Source organism: Acinonyx jubatus, chromosome B4 (genome assembly GCF_027475565.1).
Source record: "Acinonyx jubatus isolate Ajub_Pintada_27869175 chromosome B4, VMU_Ajub_asm_v1.0, whole genome shotgun sequence".
Lineage (NCBI taxonomy): Eukaryota > Metazoa > Chordata > Mammalia > Carnivora > Felidae > Acinonyx > Acinonyx jubatus.
Window position 1 is genome coordinate 34,933,359 of NC_069387.1, and position 12,126 is coordinate 34,945,484.

The 12,126-nt window shown below is 44.9% G+C and overlaps 1 protein-coding gene across 50 annotated transcripts in view; it reads right to left on the reverse strand.

The window, feature by feature from the left end:
- Positions 1-12,126, reverse strand: part of CACNA1C (calcium voltage-gated channel subunit alpha1 C) — a 749,041-nt gene that overhangs the window by 490,258 nt on the left and 246,657 nt on the right. The gene's annotated exons all lie outside the window — the stretch shown is intronic.

A 12,126-nucleotide genomic window follows, 5' to 3' on the forward strand; every position in this document is an offset into this window, starting at 1 on the left:
TTCACTGATTTATTCACTATTCCAATTTATAATCAGACATGGTAAGACCCCCATAACTTTTTAAATAACCCTTATTTTTTATTTCAAAATGTTTATCATAGACCATCGGTAAGAATCATAATTATTCAGAAAATGAATCATTTGTAATTTCACTTCCTGAAATGGCTTGTCATTAACACTCTAATGTACACCCTATTAGACTTCCCAGGTTATAGTACATCCTATCTATAATTACATGAGATGTAAATAGAGTTTATGTGTTATGAAAGTGAGATATTATGGATGACATTCTATATATTTCCATTTAGATATCTATCAACCTCTTCCCAAGCCATTAAATATCCTCCATATCACCATCTGAAGAGCTACATGGTGTTCCATCACATGGATGCACCCTAACATAGTCAACCAGTCCTCTAGAAATTGAGGAATAACAGAGAGGAATTCAATTATTTCAGGTTTGACTCTATTATGAGCAAGACTACAATGAAATACTTGTAAATAGTCTTTGTGTATTTCTGATTACTTCCACAGGGCAAAAGCCTACAGAATTCTTGAACCAAAAGGAATGAAGATTTTAAGGCTTTGAACAAAGCCACCTCACCTGTTCAAAGGTGACTTTGAACACAGTCACCTCCAAAGTGACTGTAACCATTTCCACTTCCCAGCAGCTCTGCCTCCACAGCATGTCCCATTCACCCCAATGTACCAGCCTCCATCCTTCCCAACTGGTCTCTCATACTGCCCACCCACCCCCAATCCATTTGCCTAGGCAGACAACCTTTCAAAAATAAAAAACCTGTCATGCTTCCTACTACGGATGCTCTTCTGTTTCTGACACACACCAAGTTTGTCCTGCAACCTTTACACTTGCTGTTCTCTCTCCCAAAAGGCTCCTTCTCTCTTTCTTAGCAAGCCTAGCTCCTATTTGTCATCCTAGCCCCAGAGGGGTCTTCCCTGGCCACCAACTTAAAATAACTCCCTCCCTATAATCATGATATCCCATCACTTTGCTTCTCTTAGATTCCTTGTCCACAGCACCAACCACATTATTCATATTAATTAAGATCTCTTATTGATTTGCCTACTACTATATTTTGTCTCTTCCCCCTTCCCTCCCCCCACATGTACAGAAAATGTAAACTCTTATGCCCCTCAGTGTGCCTGAGAATCATACATTCTCAGTAAATATTTGTTGAGTAAATGAATGCACAGAAGAGTCATTTTAGTGCTGCCCTAACCAAGCATAATATGGTAGCTAAATCTAATGTAAGACATACCACCTACTGCCTTCCAGAAAAGAGTGGGGAAAAGACAAGAGATACCATAAACAACAGCAAGTCAAGACTGGTGGGTAATGGCAGACCCCAAAGCTCAGGCTGTGATGCCTCACCTCACATCAGACAGACCTAGCAGAATCTAAGCAGGCATCAGAACAAGGCCCTTCTGCATTGGAAAATAAAAATCTACATCCTTTAAAACTAATCTCAAAAAAAAAGCGGGGGGTGGGGGGAATTTACCATAAGAAGTTACAACATATAAGAAAACACCCAGAGGTGTCTTCTCTCATATTCTAGAAATATTTAAATTGTCCAGGTTAGTAAGATATAGATAGGGCAATACAACTGTTTTTCACAATTTGAAGACCCGACATATTATTAAAAACAAAAATATAAAAAGTGTTCACATTAGATCTCTAGATTACAATAGCAGCTATGGACATGCATGTGAGACTCTTACCCACATCAGCACTGCTGAACTCCTGGGTAGGCAGAGGCGATGCTTTACCAACTGCCTACTGCTGAGCCCCGACCAGGGAGCCAGCACTGCACCTGGCATTTGACATGTGTGACCACATATGAGCCTCCGGGCGACTCTCTGAAGCATTGCTATCCCCACTCCTACAGGTCAGGAAACCCAGCTTCATGGAGATCACAAATGGATTACATCAGGATTCCAACACATGCCTATCTGGTATGTGCTTTTTACACAATGTCCCCAGTTGCCCATGGCACAGTTTGAGAACCAGGGTGCCCAGATTCCCAGTCCTTCACCCTTTCCACAAGTTTGTGCTAATGCTGGATGCAAGAAGCAAAGAGCCATTTCCTTCCACCTCTGAAGAGCAAGAAACCCTTTCTACAGTTGAGAACAGCTTTCCCTGTATGATTCCCCTGTCAGGTCAATGTCTGGAGTTTATCCAGCGTCAGAGTCCTCCTCAAGGACAGCCATTCTCCTGGGCTCCCTTTGGCCCTGGGTCAACAGGCCACACAGCATGTGCTTCCTCTCTCTTCCAGGGCCCTGCCTGAGACAGCGCCTCAGATACAATAAAGCCCATGGTGTGTGTGAAAGAAAATGTTTACAGTGTTTCAGGTACCCCAAAGAAAAACCTTCACAGTCATTTTAAAACATTAGTTTCCCTCTCTAATCCAAATCATCGTGAAGGGATAAAGCCAAGCCAACTTCAGGGAAAAAGGCCAGAGCTCTCCCTCTAGAAGTCTGATGGAAACACTGGACATGAGATGTATTTGACAACTTCTATTTACAACTCTAGAGAGTGACAGAATCCTTGAAAATACTTGATTCTGTATTTTTTTTCAATAAATGAACAACAACAAAATGCTTAGTTCCTAGTTGGCCAGATAAAATGTAAGACAGGAGTTTCCTGAATTGAGTAAGAAGCATTGTTTGTTGGTCTCTCTGCCTCAGCTAGGTCCTCTGAGCGGACATCAAATGAGGGCAGATGAGGGAGAGCAGCTTCTCTGACATCACACCAAAAAAGAAAAGTAGAGTGAGGCCAGAGGCACATGGAAACAGGGACAGGGACAATGTGGAAAGTAAAGTAGTTCTGGGGGCTCTTTCTCGAATTCTCTGCATAGCCCACCAAGGCACAAGGGCACTCTTCTAGAGGGGAAGTGTCCAAAACCACAGTGCTCCTGGCAATCACAAAGGGCATGCACGGCACAGCAATTTTAGAAACAAGATTCCACCAGACTGACTTTTAAAACAAATAGACACATATTTGTAGGATTGGTTCAATCTGGCACAGGTTTAAACTCAACCTTTCCTCCCATATGTCACGCACACAAATGCACATCACCAGTTTTAAGACTGACAGCTTCCGTCCCATACCGAGTGTCTTGTTCTACTTGAAAGGCATTTCCCAGACTGAAATATTGAGACATATACAATTCATACAACGATGTTCAGGTTGCTAGATACTGACTAGTCAACCTATGGTCAGTAGCTGCTGGAGGATTAAAAACCAAATTGAAATGACCAGATTCCTGTATGCTCAACCTACAGCTGATATAGGACCTCTCTGCCCTCCTTTTTTTTTTTTTCTGTTGTAACAAAACAGATCTTCTTAAATATATTTCACATATTGCAGTAGTCCAGACATCAAATGTTTCCCAGAGTGAAATTAAATATAGCATTTTATTTGGAGCAAGTCAGCCTAACTCAATTTTCCTTCCCAGCATTGCCACATAGAGACCTTCCATTTGGCAGCTGGGAGATGTGCTCAGCTCTGAGCTGGACTTAGAACTTCTTTCCACAGTCTTGACAATCCATCTGTTTCCTCTGCCCTTGTTCAAGAGCTTTAGAAGTCATAAAGGGGGCAGTTTGGCCCTCTGCCCTCAGGCCCTGTCTTTAGGGGAAAACATACCTCTTTTCCCAGCAGAGCCTCTCCAGGCTCCTCATGACCACAATACTGCACCACTGGAAATTTAACTTCCTAGAAAAAGCAAATGAATTTGCCATGAAGCAGTCTGCCCTTGATGGAGGGAGCGGCTCCCATCTGGAATGTTGTTGCATGTCATTGTGCATTGTTGATGTTTACCCTAACACAACATCAGGAGAACCAAGCAGACTGGGAATCTCACAGTGGATAAACATTACTGCATACCAACTGAGGGCTGTGCATCAGGAACTGAAAGGTTATGGGGGAGCAAAGGCTGCCAGAACAGGTGGAGTGAGGGGAACCTCGAGAGCCAAAAACCAACATGCTCACTTTACAGATGCAGCAACTAGACCCAGAAAGGACATGATGCTCCCAGGGTCACAGCACCAGGCGGCAGCCACAGTGATTTCCTAAATCTCTGGTGAAGGCTTTCCCACCCCCATCTGGGAAGTTTAGAGGAAGACAAGTACCAAGTAGATGCCTCTAACAAGTGTGTCATCAGTGGAGGCTTACAGTGATCCTTCCCTCTTCCCAGGGGCCTGAGAGAGTACTTGGCATCTCTTTAATTCCTGAAACAGCCCTCAAACAAGGAACTGTGGCTCACAATTAGGCCCAAGATCACCAAGATCCTGAATGTCACAACTGCAATGTGAATCCAGTCCATTTTCAACTCCAGACCTGACTGTGCTGTGTTGCCTCACTTAGCCCTCCTCCAAAACGGAGCCATCTCTAATAAGCGTGTGGTAAATCAGAGCAAGTCCAAATGAAAACACAAGTTGCAAAGCATCTATCAAGTAGCATCCAAAGTGTGTGTGTGTGTGTGTGTGTGTGTGTGTGCGTGCACACATGCCCATTTACACACATGTAGGAAAAAGAACACATCAAAGTACCAAGTGGTGATTTAAAAATTTTCTTCTTTATAAATTTCTGTTTTTCCAAAATATTAAACAGTTCTTATTTTTAAGAACTAATTTAACTTAATCTGAAATTAAAATTTTTAAACTGTGGTAAAATACACATAAAATTTAGCATCTTGACCATTTCTCTTTTTAATTTTTTTAATTTATTTATTTTGAGAGAGAGAAAGAGAGAGAGAGAGAGCAGGAGGGGCAGAGAGAGAGGGAGAGACAATCCCAAGCAGGCTCCGTACCATCAGCACAGAGCCTGATGTGGTGCTCGAATTCACAAACCATGAGATCATGACTTCAGTCAAAACCAAGAATCAGATGCTTAACGGACTGAGCCACCCAGGTGCACCCCCCCCGACACTTAACCATTCCCTGTACAGTTCAGAACCATTAAAACATGTTCACATTACTATGCAACTGTCACTACCACCATCCATCTCTAGAAAACTTTTCATCTAGCAAAACAGAAACCCAATGCCCATTAAACAATAACTGACCAGTTTCCCTCCCCAGCCCCTGAAAACCACTGTTCTACTTCCTGTCTCTGTGAATTTGCTTCTCCTAGGTCCTCCACATAAGTATTTGTCCTTCTGTGTCTGGGCTTATTTCACCTCGTGTAATGTCTTCAAGATCCATCCATGCTATAGCATGTCAGAATCTCCTTCTTTTGTATCGCAGGTGCACACCACATTTTGTTTATCCATTCAATTGTTCGTGGACACTTGGGTTGTTTCAACTTTTGACTATTGTGAATAACGCTGCCACAAAACATAGGCGTACAAATAGTTTTTTAGAAACACCCAAGCTTCTTAAAATCCTGAAGTATTTTTTTCGGAATGTGCCACTGTCCATTAAAATCAGGATATGTCTTCTGTGGGTCCTAGCCTGGGAAATGGAGCAAATTCTATGCTGGGGTCTGCACGTTTTGCCTTCTGTCTTTAAACACTTTTAAACCAATGGTTTTCAACCCTGACTGTACATTAGAATCGCCTGGGGGTGCTTTTTAAAAATACTGATGTCCAGGAGCACCTGGGTGGCTCAGTCAGTTAAGCGTCTGACTTCAGTTCAGGTCATGATCTCAATGGTTCGTGGGTTCAAGCCCTGCATCAGGCTCAGTGCTGACAGCCTGGAGCCTGCTTCAGATTTTGTGTCTCCCTCTCTCTGCCCCTCCCTGCTCATGCTCTCTTTCTCTTTCAAAAATATATAAACTTTAAAAAAAGACTTTATAAAAATACTGATGTCCAGGCCCAAGTGAAGACATCTGAATCCCAATCTGTGAGTTGAGGAAGACAAATTAGATTTTTTTAAACCTTCCCTCTCCCCTATTATTCTGCAGGGGTGAGAATCACTGCTATTAACTCTCTTCTCTCTTCTTTGGGGGCCCCTTCTCTTTATTTACAAAATGTCTACCCTGTAAATAACACCTTTTCTCCCATCAAAAGTAAAAAGGGTTTACTGGCTAGTCAACTACCCTAGGTGTTTGCCTGATTATGTCTGAATGAGAAATGCTCACTGCAGAGCACTGCCTCCTCCAGTGCAAACCTTTTATCTCTAATTGTGCAATAAGAACCTGCCTCTTTCTTGGCAGGAATGTTAATATGAGTAAGCAGGTAAGAAGGTATTTCTGGGCCTACTCAGTCCTTAAGGAAATTATAATCTAGTCCTTTTAAGGCAGCAAGGGCAGGAAGAGAGAGAGAGAGAGGGAGAGAGAGAGAGAGAGAGAGAGAGAGAGAGAGAGAGAGAGAGAGAGACCTCCACTCTCCTGGCTTGGAAGGAGGCTGCAGAGGAGGCTGGCTCCCTGGACTCACTGCAGGAGACAGAGGACCTGGGTCATGCTCACATTCCTCTGACCCTAAAACACCCCCAGGTCCCGGCCTCCCCCATTCTCACCCAGGACTCCCAGGTACTTCCTTTGGTGTGTCCTGAGGACAGTCAGTGTGGCTTTGTCCAGTTCTATATTTGATCATTTCCCCTCTGTAACCAGCACTCCAGAATGCATCTCTCTGCTGCTGTGCTCTCTGATCTCCGAGTTCTTGACAACAGAGGGTGTCGCTAAAAGGGGAGCATCGTGACTTCATCAACAAGTTGAGTTCTAAACATCTCTGTCAGAAGCTTCACAAGCAAAGGTGGACATGCAAGTGGCCACAGCAGGACATACTCTGGGACAGTCTCTCTCTCCGCTCTCTCCCACAGGGCTCTCCTCTCTCAGTAGGCAGACCTGGGACTCTAAGGCCTTCACCTTACCTTGGGGCTCCTCTGCCTTTTTGGGGAGAGCCCTCCAAACAGGGTATTGGAAGACATCCATGCTACAATCACAGCAGCAGCTTCACGTTCCCAAGGACTAGTTCTCCATCCACATGAAATGTTAATGTAACAGAATGCCAAGCTGTGCTGGAGGCCAGGACCCACAGCAGGAGTTCAAAGGAGAGGAGAGAGGGTGAGCTGGAGGAGTCCAGGGAGCTGCAGAGAGTCCACAGAATGTGGGGTAGCCCCAGTGGAGGGAGAGGGGAATGGACATGATGTAGCCAGGCCTAGAAAGCAGGAAGAGGGCACTCTACCCAGGGGACAGGACCTGCTTGGGTGTGGCCGGGGTGAGCAAGCCCAGCTCTGAACTTGTCTGTGCCCTCTCAGCGATGCCACTCCCACAAAGTCATGAGCAATAAGGTTAGCAGAGAACTCAGCACCACGATAGATGACCAGAACCTATCCTAAGAAGTGAGCAAGCTCACAGAAAGGAAGGGAGAGGCAGTGTGAGGGGTAAGGAAAATGAAGACTGAAGCCCTGAATAATACAACAGGACACCTCCAAATAGCAGATGAACGCTGAAGCCAGGGACCTCAGACAGGCATGTCTCTGACATATCTCTGACCAGTGAACCCAAAATACACAGCCACATGTGGATCTGGCTATCTTGTGCAGCTGGTCCTTGCGGAGCACGTACTAAGCATCAGCACTTACACACTCCCAAGTTGCCTCCAGGTTTTCATGCCCCCTTCCTCCTGACTTCCCACTCACAAGGTGCTTAAGCCCAGACCCAGAGGACACCCCACTGCAACATCAGAAGGAGAGAGGAAGGGAGACACTTGACATTATTTTGATCACCTCTTCAGTATCTCTTTTAGGCAGGGGTGAGACAGTTCTGCACAATTTACAGGTAAAGAAACAGAAGCACAGAAGAGAAGAGATGGAGTTCAAATGAACCTCATGCATCAATAAATTATGTTTGCCAATCAGAAGTGTCTGCCTATGGATTATGGCCGGGCCTGCAGGAGGAGGAAAGGCGGGTGGGCGGGAGGACTATTCAGCAATGCCATCACTAAATTAAAGTACACTGGTCACGGGGCACTTGGGTGGCTCAGTCGGTTAAGCGTCCAACTTTGGCTCAGGTCATGATCTCACAGCTCCTGAGTTCGAGCCTTGTGTCGGGCTCTGTGCTGACAGCTCAGAGCCTGGAGCCTGCTTTGGATTCTGTGTCTCCCTCTCTCTCTGTGTCTCCCTCTCTCTCTCCCTCTCTCTCTGTGGGTTCACTCATATTCTGTCTTGGTCTCTCTCAAAAATAAATAAAAATATTAAAAACAAAAAAAGTACACTGGTCACTCTGAGGAAGCTAGCTTCTGTGGCCCAGGCCTGTGGCTGAGATCCATTTTTGAGCATATTTACATAAGAAAAGGAGAACAGTGTGACAGAAAGGGCACAGGGATGTGGACGCAGACAGACTCAGGCTCATTTTTAGCTCTGCAACTTTGGATTTCAGCTTTACACAGGTTAAAAAATGGCTAAGGGATTAAAAAGAATCCTGGTATTATTATCCTGGTGATACTCAATAATAGAAAACTGTTTCTATTAACTTATTGCTGGTGTTTAGGCTTTCTTAAGTTTTCATCACAATTATTCACAAATTTATTGACCTAGAATAAAACCCAATAAAATTTTTGAGTTGTCTGTTGAAAATGATTGAGGCCACTTCTCATTAATTGTGTACTGATAAGGAGCAATTTCCCAGGTACAGTTAGGTGGGAAAAAAAGCAATGCAGGACAGAATGTATAAGTGTTCACATCAGGGGCGAATGAGAAAACAATATATGTGTATATGTTCTCTGATGTGTAGGTCTCCTACCAGGACAGGCCCTGGAGGTGAGGAGCAAAGAAGAAGAGAGACTTTTCACAGTATACCCTTTCATGTATTCTTTATTTTGTACTATGTGAATCTGCTATTTTTTAAAAAAATACATAGAATAATTTACTTACAAGAAGTTTGGGGGAAAAATAAAGCTGTGCAAGGAGCTGAAAACTTTGGATGAGCTAGTGGGAGTACATGAGTAGTGATGTGCTTCATAGCTCAATGGAGAGACAGTTGCCAAGGACCCTGTGTCCTGAGAACAGTCTGGGGCCATGGGGAGGGGTCTCCAAGCATCCTGATTCCATCGCTTATTACAGAGCCTTGCAGTACCAACCTCAAGATAAGCCATACAAAACAACTAAGAGCCACCTCCCTGGAGATGACACTGGTGAAAGTTCGTAACTCTCTGGTTCACATAGCACCTTCTATCCAAGGAGTGCAAAGTGCTCATGCACATTCACGAGGCCCCAAGGCCACCCTTAGGAGAAGGGAGCAGCTCTCCACAGCTGTGAGGACTGCGACCCTGAGGGGCATGGAGGGTAAGCCCCTCCAAGCTCAGTGGCCCAAGCCTCCCAACTGAAGTCTCTCACTTCCAGTCACCCCAAGGCAGTTGTTCTACCTCTCCATGCCTCAGTTTCCTTCTTTGCAATCTGAGAATATGAACAGTACTTATTTCACAAGATTGGTGTGTGGAGTAAATAATGCCCAGACACAGTAATAACTAATATTGATTGAACCATTATTTTATGCCAGACACTGCTTTAAGCAATTTGACCCATATTTACCTGATTACTCTCCTTAATTTATGAGTGGGGGAACTGAGGCACAGAGAGGTTCTGGAAGCCACATACATGATAGGACTGGTGAGGGGAACCCAGAACACTTCACATGCATCACTGCTCAGCAGGCTAACATGGAGGACTGTCAAGGTTTCAGATGGGCGCAGCCTAGAGATGGAAAAACTGAGGCACGAAGAGGCTGCTGGCTCTGCTGCTCTCCCTCACATATGATTGCAAGGCCATAGATGACAACCTCTATCAACAGATCTCAGGGAAACCAAGACAACACTGTATGGTGGCATTACTGCTTCTCAGTCTGAGGGCAGGGGGATGCGGGCTATCACTCACAGATGTAAGCCCTAGGTTCCCTCTGAGACCTGCAACCACCTCCCCCCTCTTCAGGACCCAGGATTCAGAGCCTTGCTGACCAAGTGCAGAGAAGGTGCCAGAAAACCTGCATAAAAATCCCGAGGTGCCTGGAACATGAGAAAACTGGTTATTGTTCAAAAGCTCATGGCTGCCAGTGAAACATGTCAAGAGGGGGTGGCCCAGGCAGGGGAGGGGCAGTGTGTGAAGCCGGCAGGCCCATCTGTAAACACAGAACACGTTAGGAATGTGTAAGCAAAACCAGAAATCCCTCGGCAGCTGCCTCCATTCCTCTCCTTCACGGACAGGGCCTGGGAGGCCTTCGGAAGAGAAGGGAGTCTAGCATTTAGCCTCCGATGGCCAGAAAGATAGCTCCACAGACTGTCTGTCACAGAGCACTGGGTAAAACAGACACACAGAGAGCTTCACTCATTAACATTGGCGTTGCCATGACAATAAGCTGTTGCCAGGTAGCAGCGAACTAGGAGAAGAGTGAGAATTAGCAAAGCCTAAAAATAAAGCCGTTATGTTTCTTCCCCCGTCTAGATGTCCATGTGTAACAGGCAATAATCTCGCCTCCGCCTCAGCCCAGCCCTTCTCCCCAGCCAGCCCCCACTGCTGCTCCCAGCCCAGCACCAAGGGCAAGGAGCTCCCCTCTGAGGCGGCAGGAGGGGGCCTCCTAAAAACAGGTGAGGGCTAAAACCTGAAGGCTGGCTAACAAGCGGCACCGGAGAGAGAGCAGCAGTGCAAAAGCCAGGAGGCATTTTCCCCACTTAGGTGGTCAGCCTTGACTCCAGACTGAAGCTGGGCCCACTCCAGGCTGTCAGATACTTATCCCACTCCTTGGCTCAGAAGGAACAGGAAGAGGCAGGTGCCCTGTCCTAACTGACCACTTTTCTCTTGGAAACTACTTAGCCAAGCCTCAGCCCCAGAGGTGACTGTGGAAGTCAGGAGCCTGGGCTGGGCAGCATGAGTGGTTCACAGTTTCCTTTAGAACTGTGATACCACCAGAAGAGCCATCATGATACTAATTCCAAAAGGTAAAAGAGCATAATGATAAAAATCATTGAGCAATTTATAAACATCTCCGAGGGACAGGCAGTGAAATTATTTTCAGGGTCTTCCAGGCTGACTCTGATATCAGAAGAGAAAATGCACGTGTCCAGTGGTTATCTGTTTCCTTTGTTCATTTCTCCCATCAGACCCTAAGCTGCACAAAGGCAGAAATCACATCTAACCACTCACCCTCATAACCTTAGCACCTGTGGTTGTCCCAGACACACAGCCAGCACACAACAGACACACCAGGGGAAAGAGGGAGCTGGGAAGGAGCTGGGTGCTGCCTCAAACACACGGCAGAGACAGCATTCTGGGTAAACGGCGAAGATATCAACAGTAATAATACTTGACCTAGATAAAATACCTCTCTTTCTACAATTCTAAGCTCTGTATTTTAAGAGCTAAGTACTACTCTCTATCCAGGTCTCTATTCTCAAAAAATTGATTTATCACATAGACAGGTGTGTCATGCTTTAAGCAGATCAGATAAATTAAAACCCAAAATTTTGTTGGCAATAATTTCCTTTATAAGTCATTATAATAAGGTTTCCTCAAATGTAGACCCGTCTAATTTCTTTACAGTATGATTTATTTAATTCAGATAGTATGTGCGAATTTGAATCTCTACTTTGAGTGAAGCCAGCAGCAATAGTGGAATTCGTGGTTTCTTTCCTTCCAACAGACTCACCCTTGACTCACCACACTCTCCCTCTACCATGGTTAATATGCACTCAGCAAATGCAAACAGCAGCTAATTTTAATATTAGTGCAAGAAGTGTGTACTTAAGAAACTAAAATCATTATTTCTTTCGCCATGAGCCCATAAAAATATATAACCCAGAACAGAACATAAACATTATTTCTTGGTTCTTTGACTGTTCTGGAGTATCTAGCCATTAATCCAAATGCCAGTTCTTGCCTCTGGTCCCCCAAGCTTGTGCAAATAACGTAAATAGAGAGAATGACAAGGAAAAGTAGGAGCAGAACAACTGGGGATTTGAGAGCAAGCCCCATTGATCATCCCACTCCCCATCCCAACCTCCCAGCAAGGCCAGAGCTGTATGACTTAATTTATGCTCTTGAGAGAATGAGAATCAGCAGGTAGGGTCCTACTGAATAAGTTATAGAGATGCACATGACTGCTGTATTTCAACAAGACTCCACAGCAGTTCATATTCTTACAAAAAGACAGCAACAGTAGCCATCAAATCTGCT